This window comes from Trachypithecus francoisi, unplaced genomic scaffold (genome assembly GCF_009764315.1).
Source record: "Trachypithecus francoisi isolate TF-2019V2 unplaced genomic scaffold, Tfra_2.0 Lachesis_group15, whole genome shotgun sequence".
NCBI lineage: Eukaryota > Metazoa > Chordata > Mammalia > Primates > Cercopithecidae > Trachypithecus > Trachypithecus francoisi.
This window is the reverse complement of record NW_022681460.1, coordinates 34,362,832-34,382,318: the sequence shown is the minus strand read 5'-3', so window position 1 is coordinate 34,382,318 and position 19,487 is coordinate 34,362,832.

Below are 19,487 nucleotides of genomic sequence, written 5' to 3'. Positions count from 1 at the left end.
GAGGAATCACAAATGGCCAATAAACACTTGAAAAAGGCTCTCAGCCCAATTGATAATAAAATGTAAACAATGAGATGCCATTCATTCCCATTTCACACCCACCAGATTGGTAAAAATGTTACAGTTGGCAAGGATGTAGAGCAATGGAAATTCTCATGCACTGACATTAGGAGCGTGAATTAGCCTGACTGTTTGGAGAGCCATTTGGCAGTAACAAGTAAATCTGTTGGTGTTCATACCCTGTAAGCCAGGAATTCCTCTTCTGAGTGTTCATCTTCAGATATTTTTGCATATCATATTCAGGCACGGCACACAAAAATGTTCATTTTCTTTTTATACTTCTCATTGGAAGAAGTAAATACCCATCAGTGGGGAATAGATAAATATATCATGGCATATTTAGACAATAATATATGATATAGCAGTTAAGCATAACATTAAGAGCAAATACATAGTGCTTACAATGAATTTGTAACACAAAGCCTTGTGTTGTTCTAAGTGACTTATATGTATTAGTTACTTTATGTAATATTTAATTGCATTCATATTAATATTTAATATTAAGCACAAGTCACAATAGTAGCAAGCCTGAGAGACTGGTGTTATTATAATCTCATTAACAGAGGAGGGAACTGAGGCACAGAAAGAGTAAGTGATTTATCTGAGGTCATCACTAGTTAGTGGCAAAGAAGTATTTCAATGCAGTCTAGCTCTTAACTTCACTAACCTATTACTTCTGAACTAAAAAAAAATTGTATAGTATGATACCATTCATATTTATTTTAAAAGCTGAAAAATGATATAAGATAAAATTGAAAGATATGCATATACATTGCAGAACTATAAAAATATAAATCACATTTATATTTATTATATAATTTATAATAACATTTTATAATAATTTGCAATATATAGTCCACATTCCAAATGTCTTATGCCATCCTTTACTTCTGATTCAAATATCTCCCAAGTAAAGAAACATGAGGTCATCAGCTGCGATAAAACACCTGATGATGTACTTCTCGCTTCAGTTCACTCCCTAAGGCAGTGAACAGATATGGTCGGGTAAAGCAGTCACTTCCAGCCTCAGTGTCACTGCAGCCATAGTACAGTGGTCTTTGATATGTCTGTGACTATAGCAGGAGTGTTTGAAGAGACTAAGAGTGGAGAGAGGTGGGGGTCAAGAAAGGGAAGCGAACACCACCCCTTCTCATATCAGGCTTCAAATCCACCTGTCCCAGCTTTACATGGGTTTGTGCAGTCAAAACCACCAGTTTGGGCTTCACTACAGGTTCAGCCTACAATGTGGACACTTCAAAGACTTCAAAGGTAGGGGACACAGTACTGTATCTGGAGTGAAACCAAAAAATGTGAGATTTAGCAAAGCTTTCGGAGGGTGGTCCAAGGGCTTGAAGTGATTTCCACTTAAATACACTGTAAGTGAGTGAACAAAAAAAGAATAAAAAAATAATAGGCCAGAGGAAGAAAAAAAATCTCATTTTTCTCTTTTGTTAATGCTATAGAAATATCAATGCTGGGGGCTTGGTGAGATTTTATAAAGCCTGATCCACGTATCTGAGCCTGACTTTCAGCAGCAAAATTCAGGAGGCTCTACTTTCATGCTTTTCTACCCAGTTCCATTTTTAAATAATTGATAGGTAAAAGGAAAAGAAAGGAAAATTTAATAGGAGACTGCTCTATGCCAACTTATATGCTAGATATTCATTTATGTTTTATCTCATGCTCATAGCAACCCTATGAGGCAATACAATTATCTCTTATTTACAAATGAGTAAACTGAGGCCTAAAGTGGCTAATTTAATTTGTTCCTCTAAGCTACAGAACAGAATTCAGTCCAATATTTTTAAAGCTGCAAAGTTCATGCCTTTTCACCATGCCATGTGGCTTTATGATATTTGAATACAAAAATGGCCTAATCTAAATAAGCCAAAATAGCATAATTACTAGTAGTTAAAAATACTCATTTTTTAATTTACGTACGAGCTAAAAATGTTTCTTTGGATCTCCTGAGGAACTCACTGGGGTTGTATATTGTTTGAATTTGGTTTCCTGCAATATGCTTAGTGGTTTCATAAGGTTTTAACTAGTGCCCATCAGTAGTAATGGTGTGTATTGCAATGGGGGCTCGGGGGCTCTGAGTCCATTCTCTGAAAGTTTTCTGGCTTCTAGTGTTTAGGTGCTAAACAACTAGGAAAACTAGACATGGTTACAACAAGAGCCTTTCTAATTGGAAAATATAAGGTTTTTAAAACCAATTTCTCTATGAACTGCCCTGGCAAAATGAATATTGTTTAATTTTCACTTTGTATTAAAGACTTGGAAACCTGAGTAATATAGAAACTAATGATGAACTGAGCCAAGCAGAGGCTCCTTTGAGAGCCATAGTAATGTATTAAAACAAGAATTATTTTGTACACTGTGCTGTACTTCAACATCGGATTCTCAGCAGACTGCAAAATCACTTTCTAGATAATGAAATTATAAAAGAATTTTAATTTCATGTTAGAACTTGTATTACAAAATATTAGGAAAAGAAACAGGGGAGGAAATAATTCAAGCAAATTCCTCCTGTGGATCACCAAACCGGAAGGACTTTCTGCTTAGAAGACTTGTGAAAAGTTTTATCAGAAGCAGCAGAAATACTTTACATTTCAAAACCCTGAGTCTGTTTAAGAGCCATAGGAATGCATGTAAATGTCAAGGACATTTGAGGGTTATAATTCAATAGCACTAAAAAGGGTCATTTTCAAAATTATGCAAGACAAACATCACACCATTTTAGGTATTAGGTTGGTGCAAAAGTAATTTCAGTTTTTGCCATTACTTTTTTTTTTTTTTTTTTTTTGAGACAGAGTCTCGTTCAGTCCCCAGGCTGGAGTGCAGTGGCACCATTTCAGCTCACTGCAAGCTCCGCCTCCCGGATTCACGCCATTCTCCTGCCTCAGCCTCCTGAGTAGCTGGGACTACAGGCACCCGCCACAATGCCTGGCTAATTTTTTTTTTTTTTTTTGTATTTTTAGTAGAGATGGGGTTTCACCGTGTTAGCCAGGATGGTCTTGATCTCCTGACCTCATGATCCGCCTGTCTCAGGTCTCCATAGTGCTGGGATTACAGGCATGAGCCACCGCATCCGGCCTTTGCCGTTACTTAAAATGGCAAAAGACACAGTTACTTTTGCATCAACCTAATACCATCGTTGCTTATTAAAAGGGGTCATTGGATCAACAACAAGGAGCTAAACATCATCAAGAATATCACATTCACATATCTGTAGGGGTTGATCCTGCGCGACCACATTCTCATAGAGGTAATGGGCTACCTCACTGCCCACAGAGCTGCTTCGCAAACATAGCTGATTCCTCTTCATAGACTTGGGATTTAGTCTATCTGGAATAACGTGTATACAAACCATCCTCAGTTTAATGAGGCAAAAGGAACTTCCTCAAAAATCTAAGATAATCAGAGCTGACTCTAACAGAAGAATGTTTAGGTAGCTGTCAAATGGTTGGAATCTTCCCCCATCCTAGGGCTTAGAATTCCTTTTGCCCTCTCATTTCAACAACACAATTGAGGGAAGTAAGTGTTCCCCTGGTGACTCCCTCACACTGTTACAGGATCCCTGGGGTGTCGCTTTTCTGGCCAGAAACCTGTGTGGCCAGTGGCACCTTTGCCCGACTTTTGCTCAGGCCTACTGGGCTCATTCCACCCACTCAGCCTAGCAGGCTGTGCTAGGTTCATGCTACTGACCTGGATCCCACACCTGCCAAGGGCGAGCCAGGCGTGGAGTGGCAAGGGGTATATGAGCCAGCATGGGGTCCAGTCACTTCGCATAGTCAGATGCACCAGCTACTGCCGCGGGTTGGGCAGCTCCATGTACCATCACAGGCGCCAGCTCTCTGCAAGGCTGTGGCTAGACCAGGCACACTGTAACCAGCTTCCCTGGCTGGCAGCAGACTGGCAGCAGGGAATACAGTGGTGCTTAGAAGCTTGAAGATGCCAGGAACTGCAGGGCCTCAAAGAGGGCATCACAGCCCTGGCTCTGAGAGCTCTTGAAGAGACACAGTTCTTCTCTCCTCTTTGCCTGTAACATGGAGAACAAGGGGCATGTTTCAGCCCTGTTTGTATTATAGCTCTTTTAGCCTTGCCAGTCAGCAGGTCCCAGTTCTTGTCCGGCTACCAGAAAAAATGAGTTATGCAGACAAGTAGAGGGTGAGCAAGATGAAGAAGAGCTTAATTGAACAGTAGGACAACTCAGAGGAGAACCGCAGTGGGCAGCTCCTCTCTGCAGCCAGGGCATCCCAACAAGTGTTCAGCTCCCAGCAGAGAGGGTAGCTCCTCTCTGCTAGGCAGGTCGCCCTGACAAGTGTCCAGCTCTCAGCAGAGAGGGTAGTTGCGCTCTACAGCTGGTTGTCCCATAGTCTCCTCAGCTTTCCTTCCTCTAAGTCTAGCTGAGTCCACGGTTTTATGGGACTCAGTGGGAAGGAAGTGCACAGATTTGTCCATGGGCAGCCATGGGCTGGCCAGGAAAAGGCACCACAAGTTCCCACTCCGGTCTGTGGAACTGGCACCCCAGCGTCCAGCCTTCAGGCCCTCTCTGGCATGAAGGTGGGGCCTCATCAGGGACCCACCCCCTTTGCCCAGAAGGCTGTCTGCCCTCTGCCACTGTCCATGGTGCCCAGGCTGCACACACCAAGGGGAACCTGCAGGCCAACAGGTAGCTACCCTCACACCGCCCTTGGGTTCCTCCCACTCTCGTCCATGCCTAAAGCCTGGAGGGGGCCAAGGCAGCATGGTGTTGGTATGTCAGCACTGCACCACGTCTGTGCACACCCAGCCAGGCTGTGGCAGTGACTGGGCTCAGCCCCAACCCCACTCTGAGATTGGATAGGGCACCAGGATGAGGGAGAGGCCAGATGGCGGGAGAAGACACTCCTGAGCCTGCAGGGGAAAGGGGGGCCTTCCCAGGCACTCATGGGTGCAGACTGCAGAGACGTCCGGGTCCTGTGCCTGGGAAGGCAGAACTCCCATCAGCTTAGTGGAGCATGCAGGCAGCCCTGGCTACACCTCCTCCAGCCTGGGGCAGGAGCTCCAGGTCCTCTCTTGGCCCCTCTCTGCCCGCCCCTCCATGCCTAACTTCGCTGCTTCCGCCCTGGTAAGTGGCTCCGCCTGGCCCCATTGCAGCGGCTTCCAGGGCAGTGGGCTCCTGGGGGATGGCTTTCGCTGGTGCTTGTCCCCGGGCTCCCACCGGCTTCATGGAGCACAGCACCATCCTAGGCCCAACTCTGCCTCCTCCCTGCACCCTCCCCGCAGCGGCAGCGGGGGAGAGCAGCAACATGGGGCCGAGCAGCAACACGGGGCCAGGGTTCAGAGCAGTGGAGGGTCCAGGCCTGGGAGTAAATCCCGCCCCACCGTGCGAGGGTAGGTGCGGCTCAGTCAGCTGCATCGGGGATGTGGGGCACAGGGGACCAACCACCGCCATTGCTGCTCCTGCAGCCACCCCTGCTGCCACCGCCCACTCCTCCCCTGCTGCAACCAACTTGATGGTAGTGACCGCTCCACATGGCCGGCAGCTGCCATCAACACCAGGATGAGAGAGTGAATGAAAGCCCCTTCTGGTAGTTGGTCAGGATTTTTGCTGGTCTACAGGTAGAGTGCCTAACAAAAATCCCAAGCTGATTCCAGCCTGTCATAGATGCCTATCCCACAGCAGGACACAAGATCACTTTCAGGGTGTACAGTATATTTCATCAAAGTATTCTTAACACCCATTCAAATGGTGTGGGTCATAAATAGTCATAGCTATTAGATAATGTATCACCGAAATTAATAATGATATCATGTATATATTGAATCATGCCAAGGAAAGCAAACATATATACCCATTTATATATATATGCATATATATGTATGTACATTTATATGTATGTATATTAAATTCAGTATAATTTGAAAGCTTTGAAAAGTACTTGAGGGAGCAAAGCAGAAGGCTAGTAAATTAGTTTTTATTGACATTGGTAGATTTAGGCTACAGCTTGTTTTTTCATTCATTAGCCTAAAGAGAAAAATCACAAAATTATGAGTAGTGGTTTTATCTACAAAATAAATTTATAACTAAGTCGTCTAATGTTAAACGTGACGTTAAATGTCTTACATAAATCCTCACAAAGCTAAAAACCTGACCTAGACTGGGAAAACATGTAGACATGAAGATAAAAGCAAAAATAGTACATTTGGTTTCATGTTGGAAAACATACCTCCCTTAGAGTCCATGTTTCAATATCAACTATGTAAACAAGTCTTTAAATCAATTTTATTCTGAATTCCATGTTGGATTCTGACCACCTTTAACAGACCCTCATGAGATGTGCAATCTACTGGGAATTTGCACCAAAAGAACTTTGGTGGTAAAAAAAGGAGCATGCTCCTTTTCTCCTGTTGCTTTGGAGCAGACAGATGGACGTCTATCTTAGTGAAAAGCTTTAAGAGCGATTCCTATGAGAGATGCAAAAGCTGAGCATAGGGTTGAGGGCGGAGCCCCAGACACTGACCAATTCCAGCCCCCCACAAAGGACCTGTAGGACCTTGAACAAGCTACTTAACCTTTCAAATCTACAATTTCCTTACCCTTAAGGTAAGGACAATAGTGCCTGCCTTACAGGGCCATGAGGAGAACATGAGATAGCACCTGTAAATCTCTCAGTGTCATTGTGGGCTGGCCTATGGAAAGCATGCAGGTGCTGGGTTTTCCTACCTGCTATAATTTTCATCATTCCTTTAATTATTATTATATGTCTCTCTCTTGCAAAAATGAACACGTGTAGGTTGGATAATCTTTGACATTTTTCAGTTAATTCTTACTGCGTTTGTCTTTCTCCCAATCAGAGAACGCCCTTTTGTGTCCTGTGTTTGGGGGCTGAAAGCAAAAGTTGACTAAAAACATCCCTGGACCACTCTCTAGCTTTGGTTTCAACTGCTTAAATTCACAAAGGACTTTCTCAAAGACTTTTAAAGGTCAGGTAGAAAGTGGAGAATAGCAGGGCCTGTGTCTTTCTCCCCAGTGTGTCCCAGGAACATCTCAGGACCACAGAAAGCAATTGCTTTGTGGTGCCCCAAGTGAAGCTGGTTTGGAGTTCTCAGGCTCAGCAAATATTTCTGGAACCAAGTTTGGCCTGGAACAAGCAGAATCACCATTTTTGAGAACCACAATGACATCAGTGTGACCAATGTGTCCTGAAAACAAGAGGGCTGTCTGTGAACATACTACTGCATATATTAGGTTGGTACAAAAGTAATTGCTGTTTTTGCCATTGCTTTAATGGCAAAAACTGCAGTTACTTTTACACCAACATAATAAAATTCTGGGCTTTTGTATCAATCTTCCCAGGAAGGGAGACCTAGTAATGAAGACCCTGCCACCCTGGTGTGGTGGGCACTCAGGATAACAGAAAAATAATACAGAAAAATATAGAATAACACAGAAGAATAATATGGCATCTCTTGCACAGCTGTGTGTGGTAGTATACCTATGCTCATATATGTACACATGCACACACACATATATATAGAAACATCCTGATTTTGGTAATTCTGGCAAATGATGGAATTCTTACCTTAGAGACTGAAGTGAAGAGATGACAACAATGGCAAAATCTTTTCTGTACAGTATCCATACAAACCAGAATTAAACTGATCTAACCTTCAATAACTTTTCACCATTCACATTACTGCATTTAAAAATATCATATCTCAGAGGGCTCAGTAAGCCGATTGCTTATTGACTTTCCGGTGGGTCCATATAGTGTAATGAGTCTTTATATCTCTATTTTTATATTGCTTATTGGATTTTTAAGATTAAACAAAGCATATGAGAAAAATTACAGTGTTGGAAATTAGAAGAGTTGGTCAAATGAGTACATTATTATCCTATCAAAAATACATTTAAACTTTCCAGAATAAATACACTAGAAAGGTTACTTTTTTAAAACTTCTTTTATAGAATTTGAAGAAAAAAGCTTCTTTTAACAAGCAATTCTTTATAAATTTACTATCTTTTTACAATGTTAGTTACCATAATACAAATTTCTGTCTCCATGTGAAAGTCTAATGGCCTTCTCCAGATTAGGTAATAAAGTCAGTTCCCACCTTGAATGAATTTGTGTCATTGTATAAGAATTATAATGAGACTTTACTTCTGGAATTTAGAAATAGCAAAAAAATTTCATAATGTTCGACTATAAAACAGCATAATCAGAATATTACTATAGAGGCAAAACTGATGATGACACCTCTCTATTTAAAATACTTTTAAGTGATTTCATAGGTCAGTGGTTAGAGCAATGGTCATGTGAAACACGTCTAAGATTTCCCATTATTCTTAGACTAGAGACCAACATTTTCAATATGGACTGTAAGTACTGGACTGGCCTCACCAGCTCAATCACGTACCACTCTCCCTCTTGGTTTCTGTCTCCACAGGCTTTGTTTCCTTAGCCAAAAACACATCTCCTGCCCATCTGGCTCCTCACTGGGCTAACTCTGTCCTATTCTTTCTCCTATTTTGTATATTCTAAAGTACACTACACCGGTCAGGCACAGTGGTTCACACCTGTAATCCCAGTATTTTGGGAGGCCGAGGTGGGAGAATTGTTTGAGCCCAGGAGTTTGAGACCAGCCTGGGAAACAAAGTGAGACCCCATCTCTACAAAAACTGAAAAAGTTGAAAATAAAAAAAGTATGCTGCATACCACCACGACATTCATTCTTCACATAATCAGTCATTCAGTGTTTGGCTTCCCCTACGTGGTCCACTTTTTCACTGCTGTATTGAACCTTAGATTGAGCAGTGACAACTCAGAATCCTAATTGTTGAAGGAGTGATCACCGATGTCCCCATGACACCTGATCCCAGCTTTCACTCCAGTCCTCTCCTCCACCACATAGAGACATTATGAAAGCATCCCCTTCTTGCAGTAAGTGAACAGAACCTCACTCCTCACCATAATGATTGCTCATGTGTTAGGGGCCCACTCCTATTTTATTCATACATCTCAGATACCACATTTGTTGTTGTTTTTTTTTTAATTTCACCCAGCCAGCTTAAATTAAAAAATAATAATAAACGAAAATAAACCTCTACTAAGATTTAAATCTTCTTCTACTCTCTGCATATTTTTCTTGATAAAAATCATCCTTGAGAACCAATAGTACTGAAGAGTAGAAAAGCCTCACAAAGAAGACACAGAACAGAGCACAAAGAAGATGATTAAAATCTGTATGGTCCCTAGACATAAAACCTTTTTTTTTTTGAACCAAATCACCTTTATAGAAATTTTTAAATCAAGGAATGTACATTTGCCAGAACAAACAGCCCAGAACATGAATGAACTACATAAATCAGAATATAATCAGTTTTCACTCTGCCTGTTTATTGCTTCTGATGAAATTGCCTTACCAAGTCCTACTGAATTTGCCATTATCTGCTGTACCTGGGAAAAAAATGATCCCAAAATGCGCTAAATAATATTTGAAATGTATTTTAAATCTGGGGTCTATTTGGTTAGTGAGCTATATTACATTTTAAGTACGACGCTAGACTATTATGTATTTATTTTCATAGTTTTCTTTACTGATTTGGCACAGTTTAGTTCAAATTGTACTCATAAAACCTAAGACGGACAAATGTTCAGGTCACATTTATTCTAGTCTTTTAAACTGCTCTGTTGTAACTACACAATGAAACTAAAAGAGACATGGTTTTAGTAGCTGTGAGGATTTCTATTCATTCATGCCAAGTTCCACATTATATTTATCTCCTTGCTAGCACTCAAGTACAGGCTCAAGTCATTAAAAAATGGTCTTTGTGTTACTCCTGTGAGTCCATTCTTCTGACTATATAAAATTAACTGCAAGTTCCCTTTGCATTTGTCTCAAAGTTTTTTGTTTCTTTGCATTCTTTAGCTGTATTGCTTCTCTTGCTGAATGAATGGGGGAAAATGTAAGAATTTAATTTGTAAATTCTGAGTCTCAGGTCCTCCGGGAGCCTATCTCTGCCTTAGGTTCCTTACACCAAGGAATTAAAATGTCCCATAAGGTAGATGTTTCTGGACTGTATAAAGGAACCTTTTTGCTCTTTGCCTTAAATTACTGGACTATGAGAGTCAAGTTAATTTTCCTTCAGCCTTATCTGCTGGGAGTGAAATATTTCAAATTTAAAACCATTTTTCTTTTTGTAAGCCTCAAATGAATTATAGTTCTGTGTGTTCAAGTATGTAAGTCAAAGAAAAGCAAAGTGACAATTGATTGTGTCATCTAGCCAAAAGATAGCACAGATTTACTCACTCTGGTTGAGATTCAGGATTAGCTCATGTAATACGATGACCCAACCTATCATAAGAACCAGGACAACTGCCAGTTTCATAAATCAGGACAACTGTGCCTGAGGGAGCAGTACCTACTGGAGTGATACCGCTGCCCCAGCCCCGTCTGGTACAGCTATCTTACTGAGACAGCACACAGGATCGCCAGTGAAAGGCCTTCCCCTATTTCCAATTACTCATTCCTGTCAGTAAAGGAGTATGCCACTGTGTGGAAAAGCTACATTATTTTAATGGGGTATAATTATATTAAAAATGTGTTAAATCGTTCAAAATGAACCCATTCCTTCCCCCACATACCTATTCCATGTTTGGAGGACCCAGGCCCAGGGTGGCAAGGGTTTAATCTGGCATTTCCTTTCATGAGCAAGTTGTGCTACAGCAGGGTGGCTCTGTGAGTAGCTATGAGAGAACCATAGTAGAGTGGATATGTGATTGCCATCACCCAGCCTAAAACCATCAGGAAAATCTGCAGACTCAGAGTCAGGAAACAGAGGACCGAAAAAAGGGAGTTCTAGGAATTCTCACATCCTTCTGTGCTTTGAGCTCAAAAGAATTCACTCCCAGGAAGAAAGAGAAAGGCAGCCACCACTTTGGTAAACCCATTCTCCTTCTACTGCTGATTCTGTAAACAAGCAGAAAATCATCCATGAAGAGGCTTCTGAGAGAACTGTTCTCAGGCTGTTTGACTTAGGATGAGGAAATGTACTTATAAAGAGTTTTTTCTGAACAAAAACTACATTCATTTGTATATTTCTGGCATCTCAACAGGCAGCCTAAAATCTCATAAGTGCTTCTGAAGTGAGTAGTTTTAGGAATCCAAGAGGATTAATAAGAGAAGTGAGAAACAGGAAGTAGGCATCAGGAGCTCAGGCCTGCCCATAAAGCCTCAATAGATTTATAAATTGCCTAACATATAAGTTGGATGAAAAAAGGAGCTAGAGTTATTTTTGGTTTCTTCTTCCATTTGTGTTATTTCCATGATCAATTACATATGTTTCATAGATAGAGTTTCATTAATCATATACCGTATTTATTAAAAACTGAGCAAATATGAAGCCTGAGTGTCGATCCTGGCTACGATGAGGAAGACCTCTTCAAATTGCAACACAACATCACCATCTAGTGTCCAACACCTGAAACTTAAGTCAGCTATCACTGACCTATAAAATCACGTACAGCAGCCTCAGGAAGAAACTATATTCAAAAGATAAGGAAACTGAAACCCAAAGAGCTAAAATGATTTGCTGGTGTTCATAAAGCTGCAGGAAATCAGACCTCTTGACAACTAGCCCAGTCCTGGTTGCCCAAACTCAATTCAGTGTAACAAGGGAACATAACAGCTATTAAGCATTCTCAAGACAACAGAGAAGATTTTCTTTTATAGCAGTCTTCACCTTTAATCAACAGATCTACCCTCAAGTTAGTGGATTAGAAGATAGCTACAATGGTATCAAATGTGGACAACTGGTTAGGAAGAACTTAAATGATATAGATATAATTAAACACCCAAGTTTATTTAAACAGAATAAAACAATAAGAACAGACTAAAACAATAACAGCATTAGGTAAAGTATTTCCCAAAGGGCTTTAGTTAATAGCCTGTAAGATTCAGTACATCAATATCAAAGGAAATATATACCTTACTCATATTTAATGTTTTGCTTGGAAGTCAAAAGAAATTTTTTGTGTATTTGTTTGTCATTACCAGCTGTTCTGTCTAAACCCTCAAGAGATAGATTATCATAGGAACTGAAAACGACGACTATGGTTATTCTCCTAATATTAATTGATGATTCTCTTAATATTCCATTATATAGATAAATTCCTCTAAACATCACATTTTAGCCTCTTCTAAAGTTTGTACATACCTATATCACTTATGAACCCATATCTAGCAGGATGTTTCTGTATCACACACCTCAGGTTACTGTGGACTGGGTTGGAGAAAGTGGGAAAGTACTTGGATGCAGTTTACTTTTCCATCTCATTCACAGATCCAGCATCAAGCAGATTAAACGTCAATCTCTGTTCCTGCTTGCGCCAAAGGCAGGTTTTGTTCTGAGGTCTTCAGCCTCCTTCCTCCTAGCTGCTGCTGGGTTATCAACAGCTGGTGTTCAGTACATGTGGTGGAGACAGCTAACCATGCTAAAAATGCTTATGGCAATCTTCTGCCTTACACTAGCTGGCTGACCTGTTATCTTTGTGCTTCTTCATGCCTTAGCTGATCGGTTGTGACAAAACCCCCACCAACTTGCTTAGCTGGAGTCCTGTCAGGGCCTCCACTGCCCTTCCTGCCCCAATTCCACTCTTGCCTGAGGGTTACAAGTTTTTAATCAAAGCCTTAATGCCAGGATTCTTAAGAAGGGGCAGGGAGCTTGTCAGAATCACCTGGGGAGATTTTCCTAATTATAGCCCCCCACACACCTCATCTTTTCCTTACAGAGGGAGTGTTCCGTAACCCTCAGGTACGTTGAGGAGGGAAAAATGAAGTTGAAACCCACTGGCTTCAAGCAATGAGAGTAGTGAGGTTAATCTTCTTTTGATTCAGATGGAAAATACCTCAAAAGAGGGAAATGAAACCTTGTCTCCTAAGGATGAAACTATAATAAAACCTTAATTAATTTGGACCCCATTAATTCAAAACGTGTGATAATTAGAAAAATGGTTAGGTTAAAGTTTACCTTTCCTCTAGCTAGGGGAAAAGTGGCTGAAGATTACTTTCCTGTACCTAGGAAAAGTGAATTTGCTAAGCAAATTAATATTTCCAAAGAGAAAAACGTTTAACTGATTGAGCAAATAAGTAGTTTTCAGGCAATGTAGGTATGTTTAGCAGACAAACAAATGCTATTGTAATTATAAATGATCCCTTTCTAGCAGTCAGAATAGGCTAACCCAAGGTTCTTTCCTAGGCAGCATTCTAGAAATACAGTTATCCATTGGAGGTAATGAAATTAAATTTTTGAACTCTACACAATTCTGTTTTTTTTTTTTTTTTCATTTAAAACAAACTTCTATGGTTTTACTGAATCCCACCTACTGATAAACTCAGAAAGCAACCCAAGTATCCCTTGCCCCTTGTTTCAGCCATCAAATGGTATGCAAGTAGTATACGTTCAAGTTCTTATTTCAGCAAAGAGAAATAGTCAACACCCGGGAATGAGTAGGAAATCAGGGTCAGAGGGTGAGGGGAGGAAGGCTTCACAATAGATACATCTCATTGTTGAAAAATAAACACATGTGTTTTCCGGAATTTCTTTTTCCATTCCATAGGTTATAAAATGGTTTTACTTGGGGTGAGAGGGGAATCAGAAGCTGTGTGATCAAAACATCTTGAAAAACAGAAATGGTTTAAACAAAGTTAAGTGGGTTGCTTGACGCAGGACTTCTAAGAGCATCTCCTAAGCAAGTGGGCAATGTCTATTTCTGAGAGAGTGATGTGATATTTCCTAAAGTTATTTTCAAAGGGAATCCTGTCTTCACTGAGCATCCTGGGAACATTGTTCCCAATACTACAAGGCCACTCTGGGAAACACTAAACCAGTTGTGTAGCAATTTATAAATAGCCTCAGAATTCCAATAGTTAACTAAAGATTTTCAGTTACTATTTCTGTTGCCTAATTACTTCAACACAGTTAACAGAAATAATAACAGAAAGTTATACCCCATATTATTATATTTATCCACCCTATTCCATTTGAGTTTCTTACAATTGCTGGCTGTACCCTGAGGCTCTATGAACTGAAGTTCCTGTGGTTTGATTTAAAATATTTTAACTAAGGGAAGCTTTCTGCCCCCAGGCTTTCTAAAGCAATTTTCAAAACCTCAGAAACAAACAAACAAACATCATACCAATGGTGTTACCACTGACAAACCACAACCATTTCTAGGCAGGCATTTCTTGCTTTGTTTTACTAAGCATAGAAGTATTTTATTCCAAATGACAACAATAAATCAAAAAGTTAGGCAAAGCAGTACCAAAGTTATATGCCTTAGGCATCATGGGAAATACAAAGCTCACCACAAAAAACTTTCTGAGGCAGGAGAAGTCATCTTAATGTAGTGTATATTGTGACTAATTTAGGACTAGGGTTATCAAAGTTTTTCTGATGAAGATTTTTTTTCCTGATTTCCCATAAAAGTGTTAGGTTTTCGTGCATTTTCTTGTGGTTTTTGGAGGGAATCAACACAAGTTTCAGGACATATATAGTAATGTTTCTCAACTGTGGCCCCAGTACCAGAAACTTGAGCATCCAGAGAAACTTAGAAATGCAAATTCTCAGACCCCAAGTCAGACCCACTGAAAGGGAAATTTTGGAGATGGTGCCCAACAATTGGTTTTAACAAGTTCCTCCAGGTGATTCTGATGTTCACTAACATTGACAACCACCCAGTTAGAGCAGAAGCTGATGTCATAATGACTTGGAGTTGAAGTCACTTAATAGTTCTAATCCTTAGTTTTCTTGCCTATAAAATGACTTTTAAAAACAGTAACATGACCTGCCTCAAAGGGTTGCTTTCAAGAAAGGAAAAATGAGATAGACTCTACAATGCCTGGCAGCAGCCAGCTTGAAGACAGAACAATTAAGTCATTTACCAGCCCACTATTTAGGGTAGAAGGGAAGCCTTCATTTAGGGAGAAAAGTAAGCTTTTGTCTTTTTCATGCAAATATCATTCTTGAACAGCCAGCTCAGGGACCCCTGGTATGCTGTGAATCCTTTCAGTTATGCCCCCAAATTTTGTTCAGTGTATGAAATTGGTCCTTGCTACTCAAGTGCATACACTTTTATTACCACGGATGTCAGAAAGAATTTTTTGCCGAGTGGGTGGTGTGATTTAGTAAGAGCGAAATTACAGCTTGCTGTGAGTAAGGTAAAAGACAGTGCACCTTTGCCCAAGAACGATTTCATATTGACTGGCCAGGAAAGAATTTGGCCTCTGGAGCACAGCAGGGGTGCTCTCAGGGCAGTGAAGAGGGGTTGGTAACAGGTGGGAGTGGGGGTCCAAGAGGCCAGCGTCAGGATGAGCACTCACAAGGGCCAGGGGCAGTGACCTCTCCATCTCACCCATCTGAAGGGATCCACTCTTCTCCCTTGTTTTACAGATGCAGAATCTGATGCTGAGAGTCATTAAGTAAGGGGCCAAGTGTCACTGAGCCAGTACCCAGACCTCTATCTGTCTACCCTTCACAGCAGGCCAGTCTAGCTCCCAGTTCCTGGGGTGCTATTACGGACACTGTGCCATTATAGTCACACCGTAGTGGTGATTGTGTTGAAATTATTGCTGAATTACTTAGTTTTGTTTTGAGCTTTTCAATTCCTCCAAGTACACCACTAAAATTTCTAATACTCCAAAGTGTGCCAAGAACACAGAAAGGATGATAAGCACTGGGCTAGGTTTTAATGATAAGTTTCTACTCAGTTATTCTGCCCCGGTGCCTTGCCTTTGGAAACCACATTGCAAAGCTTCAGCCTCCTTTGATCCTGACTCCCACTAAAATGAGTTTCTCTAGAGCGGGTTTAAAACCCATATTTGCATTCTACCTTGAATGCTTACAGTGACCCATAGTCTTATTTCCCGTCTTCCCCTTTGGAATTCGCCCTGTGGCTTCTGCTTCCTGCTTCCCCAGTCTGAATTCTTAATTGGCCTTATCTCCCCCTCAACACCTCTGGCCCTGCTGGTAACCTAGAGAAGAGCTGGCAATTGTAACAGAACAGGGAGTGCTTTCCTCCCATTCCCTGGAATGACCAGGGACTGCATTCTGCACGCCAGGAATCAATTGAACCCATACAGCTTAGCACTTTGGCAGCTTTTCGACCCCCACCTGCTTTTTCCAATATCATCTTATCCGTTCCCTTCTGATCCAATCCATTACACGAAACTGAAGTATACTTCATTTATTAGCTGCTCTTTTAAAATTCTGTTAAGACTTAGGGAACGGAAAAAGGCAGAAAGATAAACGCTCGAAAATGGAAATTTTGGCCATTTCGGGAAAGGGGTGTTGAAGTCTCCGTAGTTGAGGGGTTTCATTATATACTTCAAAGTAAAATTAACGCTATTGCTGAGTTTTATTCATTCCTTTTGAAATACATATCCACGCTGGCAGCATCCCGCCTCTCACTCTTAGTAAACTCGCATTTAAGACTGATTGATCCTCTTATCTTTCACTAAGGCTTCTTGGCCTTTGAAGAGCATTTCCTGTGTCATTAAGATTTTCATTTCCAGTTCTTGAAATAGACAACAAACACCACGTTCCTAGTTTTATGGGACAGTTGGGCCCTTGTCATTAGCACACACTTCAGGTTTCTGAACTGACATTTTGTTCAAGAGGATAACAGAAGAGCTAATTATGCTGCATCTCTGCTGTAGAGCTTTTGGCCTTGCAGAGGTTTTCAGAACTTCGCAACTTGGGTTGGGTGGTTCTCAGGCCAAGGCAATCCCTATAGTTCGATGACACAATTAGAACGGCCAAGGCCTCCAGGATGTTTATCAAAATTACCCTCAGAATTTATCTCCAGAAACAATAAATACAGAGATAAAGACAAGGTGAAGTGGGTGGGTTTTTTTTTTTTTTTCAAATATTTCCTCATCAACTTAAATAAAAAGTAGAAGACAGCAAATTATATTCGCAGCTGAAGTGTTTTTTTCTCTATTGCACATAGTTATTTGGTTTTGAAAACCAGTCACAGCACACACAGTGTCAGTTGTTGGAACCTTGTCTGGGGAAACAGAATGAGAGCACCTTGTTTTAAGAAATTATCTGTCTTAATTTTGAATCCACCTTAGTCATCTTCACTGGGGATTTGGAGAATGCTAGGCCCCTCTGATTTCTGACCCAGAAGACATACGAGGGTTTTTTATGCTGTGGTTAATGTTATAACCTACATGTTGAAAAGCATTTCCGATACTTCTTCTACAAAGTTAATCAGAAAATCCTAGTTCCTCTAGCAAAGCATTAGCTGAAGGCCTCAAACATGTGACGACTAGGCACCAGCTGCATTTCTCACATGCCCTCCTGCTGAACTTCCACCCATGTCTTAAAAAGAAGCCTCTAGCATCTTAATCCTAACTTCATGTCACTATTTGAAAGGTTACGATAGTCCAGACTTTCTTCATAATCTTCCAACACGAAGTGAGTATTTTCAACCTAAGCTGGAGATAGGAAGAGAAGAACAAAGCTCTCTCTCTGTCCATGGCTCAGGCTAATCAAGGTTTCAATCACCTTCCAGCAACTTCCTGAACAAAAACCAGCCAGGTCTCTCATTTCTTTATCTGTCATAACCTCGAGATAGCACAAACCAAAGTACCATGGATTGTTTTCCTTATGACTTACGGAATCTTTCTTCTTCCTCTCATATTCACAGTATCCTCTCGTTAACTGAACAGCAGCCCCTACAAGTGGGCGGCAGCATTCCTAAAGATTTAAAAAGGCTACAGCCTGAAAAACAAAACCAATAGACATTTTTCATGTTAAATTCATGAGCTAAAAGAAACATACAATGTTGCTCAAGATACAATCTTTTTCCTCCTAGAGCTTCTATTCCTAATAGAATTTTTTTGTTCAATTGTGATTATTATTTTTGTTTTCAGTAAATGTTACCTCATCCCATCAGGGAAAGGTGAAACCCAAGACTTTCAGATGTGAATTTATTGTTGATTCACTTTTTATTATGTGGTTAAATTGATATCTGGTAGATGTATTTATAGTCTTGACTATTTCTGTTAAGATCGCAGCAATATAACTGGCTTAAAACAGAAAATGTAGGAAATGGTAATCTGTGATTAAACTCATATTCCATAGCCTTCCAGCCAGCCACAGGCTAAGAGAAAAGGTGGTTTTCAGTTGTAGAGAAAAGAGTCAAGGGACATGGGGCAGGCAGGCCATGGTGGGGGCACTTTGAGGTGTTTATAGCTGTGTCGGAATGTAATGATAAGCTTTGCCACAGCAGCAGCAACAGATCTGTGAACAATCCCTTTCTCCAAACTGCTTCAATTTATATCCACAATTGGTCATTTACGATACATGTAGATGTGGTAATTTCCTTGACCATTTTAAAAAGTGAGGCCTGCTAAGGATTTTTAAGAATTATTTTGAAAACTTATTACACACTGGGACTCATTCAAGGGCACCAGCCCCAGGCTTGTATTTCCACAGTTTCTCTTCACTAACCAAGGAGAGTACAACTGGTATTCACCTATCAGCTAAAGTGACACATTTTGGTTGGATCCCTGTGAATTTATACCTATTTAATTATGATTCATATATAATACCCTATCTCTTCTTAATATCTTCTTTTCTAGCTTTTGACCAAAAAATGAGAAAAAAAAACAAAGCATCTACATTTTTGGCATATTAAAAATATTTATTCTCATTGACAGTTCTTTCACATGGCAAATGGCATTATTTTGAAAGCAAGATTTATTTCTTTGCCTTATATTTGCTGGGCTTCACAGAATACAATCTTGTTACCATTGAGGAAATAGTTTTTCCATGAGCTCCAGGAAAATGTTATATAAAATTGTCCGTCTCAAAATTTACACGAGTATTTTACATTAACATTTTTTTCCATAAGATTTCTTTCTTTGCTCTTTCTTCATTATTAAGCAATTGTCTGTCTTGCAAAAAAGTATTAGCCAGATTTTCATGGTTAGTATTCAGACATTCTGATTGCAAATAAGTACAGTTAGTACTATTTCATATGAAACCATTTGGATTTGTATCTGGTAAGATTATTTTTACTCACCATTTTATTTTTTTAGTCCCTTGTTTACAGTACCCATTTAAAGTCATTTATGGATTAATTAATAGACAAATGAATGCATGCATGCCTTATGGCCCATCAAATTTTTTTTTAGCTTTTTATAGTATATGAACCTTCTGTGCTGTTGCTGTTTCTTTACAAAAAGGCTTTCTTGTACTCAGAGGTCTATATACTTAAAGAACTCTTAATAATGTCATCAAAGAAAACAGAAACTTTGAATTTAAATTCTAGCTCATTCATTTACCGGCTGTGTGATTTTTGAAGTAAAAAAATGAATAATACCTACATGGTAAGGTTGTTCTCAGAGCCAGAAATAATGTGTTTGAAATG